The sequence below is a fragment of the Microtus ochrogaster genome, unplaced genomic scaffold, assembly GCF_000317375.1.
Source record: "Microtus ochrogaster isolate Prairie Vole_2 unplaced genomic scaffold, MicOch1.0 UNK231, whole genome shotgun sequence".
Lineage (NCBI taxonomy): Eukaryota > Metazoa > Chordata > Mammalia > Rodentia > Cricetidae > Microtus > Microtus ochrogaster.
The window spans coordinates 20,787-27,141 of record NW_004949329.1 but is presented as its reverse complement, the minus strand read 5'-3'; the positions used below and the strand labels follow the sequence as shown (position 1 = coordinate 27,141).

General features: G+C 37.4%; 1 pseudogene; it reads left to right on the top strand.

Moving 5' to 3' along the window:
- Positions 1-960: 960 nt before the first annotated feature.
- The window catches only part of LOC101990896, a 20,898-nt pseudogene continuing 15,503 nt past the window's right edge, over positions 961-6,355 (top strand).

The window sequence follows — 6,355 nt, the reverse complement described above, 5'->3', positions numbered from 1 at the left end:
TCACAGAGATCCACCTGCCTCTGCCTCCAGAGTGCTGGGATTAAAGGCTTGCACCACCACCACCCGGCTATAAATTATTTCTTGAACCAGAGTGGAGACAGGGGAATATAAACAGTTCACTGGCTTTATCAGGAGAGAGTCTCAGGGTTCATTCAAATACTGAAGATCACCCGTGTTGTGTTTATTATCTAAACAACTTTCATATCCAAAGGTAAACTGAGGGGGAGGTTCCCTTAGCATCTTTTTTTTTTATGGGTAGCAGGGGAGAATGAGTTAGGTCACATCTTCAACTATTGCTGCTCTCTCACATAGACTGAATTACCACCTCTTCCCAGGCAACCTTTTAATTTACCATAGAAGTCTCAGAGTGACATTAGCATATCCTAACTCTTTGGTTAAGATAAGGTCTGGTTTTCTCAAAAGGTTAGGCGACCACCTTCCATGTGACAGGTACAAATTGTGCTCTGAAGGTTGTTCAGAATTATGGCTGTATAATACAACCCCTAAATAAGGAATAAAAATTTATTATACAAAAAAACTCTTCAGTTACAAACACATACTCTGCCCCAATTGTTTGCTGTCTTTTTTGTAAGATGATCAACTGGACAACCTTGAAAAACTTGGTTGCATTCTCTGTACCCTAATTTCCTCATCTGCATGTTTAGAACTAAGATCACCTTTCCCATCTGAAATTATAGAAAAATCTTACTAACTTCCTGATTCCTTCTATGTTTGTTTCTTCATATATTAAACAGTGATAATAAAAATGTAGTAACATAAGATTATTGTAAATTTAAATAATCTAGGATATGTAATTGATTACTGTAGAAAAATATTAATATGTGAGGTACATTTTTGTCATGCTTCGTACATGTTGACCACTCAAAAGCATTACTTAGTATTGAAAAATACTATGATAATTTAGAAAATTTTATAAATTTTTCTTCTAGGTAAATAAATATGGACAATAAATATGAACATTTACTTAACTTTAGAGGCTATAACTTTGAAAGGTCTTTAGTCAAAATGAACATAGTGGAAAACATCGACAATCAGGAAATTAGAGATGATGATGTCTTCATAGTCACATACCCGAAATCTGGTGAGTGGCATAAATAGGCCTTATAGATTTTGTTTTTCTTTTGTTTTTTGTTTGTTTGTTTTTTCAAGACAGGGTTTCTCTGTCACTTAGGATCCTGTCCTGGAACTTACTGTTGTAGACAAGGCTGGCCTCAAACTCACAGAGATCCATCTGCCTCTGCCTCCCAAGTGCTGGGATTAAAGTTGGGCTCCATCACCACCCTGTATATTAGTTTGATAATAAGTGCATAAATATTCTATTTTCAGCACACTGTCATTTTAATAATATTAGTTTCTTTTTCACTGCTGCACCAGAATACATCATCATGTTGGAGAAGTCCCAATGGCAGCTGAAGGTTCCTTGTCAACCTCCATCTTTAGTCCAACTTGATGAACCTAATCTAGATAACCCTTCATAGGACTCCAGTGATTTGTCTCCATGAATATCCTAAATTCAATCAGACATCGGTATCTGTAATCATAGCAACTTATAGTTTAGAACAATGTATGGTCAAAAAGTAAATAAATCACAAGTATCTATGGATAAAAACACTTGCCATGTATATATTGTAATTTATTGTGGAAAAATGCTGGAGGGTGCGAATCAAATATGAAGCCAGCAACAGCTTGTTGGTAAATGATGACATGTTTCCGTAGCCTGTTGAACAGATCTGATAATGAAAAACCTTTTCTGTAAAAGATACATGTTTTATTATGTAGAGACTTTATCTCAGACAATGATTAAATTTCCAATGCATGCAATTCTGTTGACAAGATTACAAAGACAGCTGTAATGTACTTAAAATTCTTAAAAATAGTAAAAAAAAAAAAGTCTTAAAACAGTGAGGCTTCATAGAAATGTAGAAGCCTTGAGGTTTGTGAAGCTAATCAGGACAAGCAAGCACAACTACTCCTGTTTGACTCCTGTTTAATGTTGGACATGAAGATGAACTGAAGTTACTTTTGTAAAGGTACTTCTTCAGCAGAAGGTGAAACTTATAAGTCTTAGTGTAAGTTTTTTCAGTGGTTAACACAGACTACATAGTAAAGCTATAGGTGTTAAGATTCACAACCCGACCCCACCCCCACTGTCCATGTAAATAATAACAAGATTTTGTATCCATATTTAAACATTTCAGTAAATAAGGATGCATTGCAAAAAATATTGTTGTTCGTATCAAATCCTACTTTGCTTTCTGTCTTTGTGATGTTTAATGTGCTACAAAACTTGGAGGACCCTGTAAGGCATTCCCTGGTTAACTGTAGATAATAACTGAATAACTCAGATGCTGATGAGATGCTGGGTGCTTCTGGAGGTCCCCAGAAAGAATGAAATGGGTGATGCGTGGTTATAATGTGCCACACAGGATATTGGCACATTCATTGTCAGAAACCCTGGAGTCTGGGATGTCTTGGCATGATCAGTTCTTTCCAGATTTCAGGCACTGCTTCATATGGTGCACCATCACTCCTCACTGGGAGTAGTGACTGGTTGATCCAATATATACCACTACCAGAGAATTGTCTGGAATAGCCATTAATTATTAAGGGTTAATCAAACCTATACTGCCACCAATGAATTATCTGGGATATCCATTAATAATTAAGGCTAAACCTAAGCACGACAGTATTTGATCACATGGCATCCATTCTTAAAAGGAATAGAATTGAAATTTTGCGTGTATTTCCCAAATACTTCCATTGCATGATGACCTAATAGTCCAGAGACCAAATGTCAATAACACTGAAATCTTTGGTTTCCTCTTTCTACAGGTGTGCTATGATTAATTACTAGGAATATGGCAAGAAGTATTTGAGAGTATAAAGCAAGATAAGGAGTAGAAAATAGAAACATTAATTCTATTAGTATTTCTCAGTTCTAAAATATAAGCAAATAATGAAGTAATTTCCAAAATGAGTGAGCATTGCCCATATACAGAAATAAAGTGGCATTCTGTAATCTGCTATATATCTTATGAAAATTAAGAAATAAGCCATAAGGCTGCAAACAGGAAAAAATGTCAGCAACACAGAAATGCCACTATCCCTGGTGTGATCTGACCACACTGCATGTATCCTCATGTAGTAATACTGCATTTTACCTGTCAATTTCTGCAAATGTTATGTGTCAGTAGTAGTTAAATATTAATGAAAGGACTCAACTTAAAGCATAGAACATACAGACACTACAAGAATCATCTGGATTATCACTATCATCTTTGTAAGTGAGAAAGGAACAAAGAGTTGTAGAGTTCAGCCTTACTGACTTGAGTGTTCAAAACAGAAAAAGCAAAATGAAAAGGGGCATGTCCAAGCATCCCTGGGGTGCTAAAGGAAAAGAGAGCTCCAAATTATTTGTAAAACAGATACATTACTGTTGGTATTCATTATTAAAAACCTACTTCAGCATTGAAAACGGGATTGTTATTTGTTCTTACAGGTACCATCTGGACAGAACAGATCCTCAGCCTGATTTTTTTTTGAAGGCTACAGGAACAACACTGAAAAAATCCAAACCACAGGCAGAGTACTATGCTTTGAGTACAATATTCGTAATGTGGACTTTGCCAAAAGGCCATCGCCTCGTATCTTTTCTACCCACCTCCCATATTATTTAGTGCCAAAAATTTTCAAGAACAAAAAAGTCAAAGTATGTCATAGAGCTTAGTGACTTACTCTACCCATGAAATGCCTTCTCTAAGTACTAAATAATTAGTCTATTCCAATATTTTGCCACTGTGATACACCTGCTATGAAGATTCTTGAGTGTGTTTCCTGGTACTCTCCCAGCAGCTTCTCTATAACCCACACCCATGAATAGAGCTGCAGAGCCACAGTGACCAGAGTACTCCACTTACAAAGGTGGTGCAGTAATTCTGAAGAAAGTGGATTTGTCTTTTCTTGCAGAAATGCACAATAGATGACTTCTTAGTGTTTCCCTAGTAACTTGACATATCAGACTTTTAGATGTTTATAAACATGGCAGCTAGGAAAAGGTGTCTCAAATGTATGTTAATTTGCATCCTCATCCTCATAATGGGAGTGCCAATGTTGGATGTTTATTGGCCATCATGATGTTTGACTGTGTGAAAAGAGACTATTCTTCTGGTCAGTTTGTTTTCTATAACTTCTAGATACGAATCTATTTTAGCTCATCCTCATTGCTTTTCTCATGTGGGTTTTCATCAGCAACATTCTTAATTTTAGTGTTATCAACCTGATTGATTTTTCTTGCTATTTTTCATATTTTTATTAAAAATTACTTTTCATCCTTATATACAGCCCCAGGTCCCCCTCTCTCCTCTTTCCCTGTCCTCCACCTATCCCATCCTCATTCCCCATCCACTTCTCAGAGGTAGTAAGGCCTTCCTTCAGAAATCAACAAGGTCTGGAATACTAACTTGAGGAAGGAGCAAGCCTCTCCCCTGATATCAAGACTAAGTAAGGTACCCCACTATAGCGAACAGACTCCAAAAAGCATGTTCATGTACCTGGGATAGGCCCTGTTGCTACTCCAGGGGCCCCTCCAACAGATCAAGGCACATAACTGTCACTCACATGTAGAGAATCTAGCTCAGTCCCATGCAGGTTTCTCATCTGGCAGTCAACAGTCCCTGAGCTTGCACTAGACTGACATGAGCTAAATGTCCTTCTCCATGTCTTTTGATTAATTTTAGTTTAAAATCTATTTTGTTAGACATTAGGATAGTTATATACACTTGCTTCTTTGGCCCATTTGCTTGGAAAATCCTTTCCTAACCCTTACTCTGAGGGAATCACTGTTTTTGTGGTTGAGGTGTGTTTCTTTTGTACAGCAATGGATGGGTCCTGTTTTTGTATTCATTATGATATCCTGTCTCTTTTCATAACTGAATTGAGACCATTCATATTAAGAGATATTAATGACCAGTGATTGTTAATTGCTGTCCTGTTTGATTTTGGTGGTGCTGGGAGTGTTTGTGTGCTTCCCTTCTTTGGGGCTTGCTGATATGAGGTTATCTGTTACCTGTGGCTTTTGTGGGTGCACCTAGCTTCCTTTGGTTGGAGTTTTTCTTTTAGTACTTTCTGTAGGGCTGGACTTGTGGCTAGGTATTGTTCAAATCTGGCTTTGTCATGGAATATCTTCTTTTCTCTACCTATGGTGATTGAGATCTTTGCTGGGTATAGTAGCCTGGGCTGGCATCCATGATCTCTTAGTGTCTGCCCAATATCTTTGCTTTCAGAATTTCTATTGAGAAGTCTGGAGTAATTTTGAGAGTTCAGCCTTTTTATGGTACTTGTCCTTTTTCCTTTGCAGGTCTTAGTAGAATTTCTTTATTCTGTATGTTTAATGTTTTAATTAATATATGACAAGGGGAATTTTGGGAAGTTTGTCCTAAGAATTTGTTAGATTTAACATTTTCTCTGACCTATGAATGAATTTCCTTTATTGTGTCTTCAGTGCCTGAGATTCCCTCTTCCATCTCTTTCATACTATTGGCTAAGCTTGCACCTGTAGTTCTTGTTCATTTACACTGTTTTTCCACATCCAGAATTCCCTCAGCTTGTGTTTTCTGTATTGCTTCTATTTGAAATTTCAAGTCTTGGACTGTTTCTTTCACTTGTCTGGTTGTTTTTTTTTTTTATGGTATTCTTTACTTTTTTTTTAAAAAGGATTCATTGATTTCTTCCAGTTTATTGTTTTCTTTTTCCTCCATTTCTTTAAGGGAACTTTTCATTTCCTCTTTAAGGGCCTCTATCATTTTCAGAAAGTTATATTTAAGGTCATTTTCTTCTGCGTCATCTGTGTGTTGGGATATTCAGACCTGGTTGTAGAACCACTCATTTCTGGTGATGCCATGTTGCTCTTTATGTTGTTGTATTATTCTTACACAACTATCTACCCATCTTTTCCTCTAATTGGTACAAGTGGGTTCTGTAGTTCTGGTGGTTGCTCTTCCTCCAGGTGCAGTTCGGGCCTCTTTCTCTGGGTGCAGTTTGGACCTGTGGCTCCAGGAGTTGCTGTCCCTTCATGTGTAGGTCAGCCAGTGTGTCCTGCAGCAGGGGATGGTTGATGGGAGAGACAACTGCTGCCTGATTCATGGGGGTTCTGTGGTTTGTGGAAGTGCAGGGTATAGGGCCTAGAGAGCAGGGCTTTCCAGCCAAGATATCTGATACTCTCCTGTTTCTTCTGGTGCAGGTGGGGCCTGTCCTACTTTTCTTTTAAATAAATTCACATTTGAAAAAAGTTTTCTTGCATTAAGCCTAGAGATACGTTCTCTGGGTTTTAGTTTTC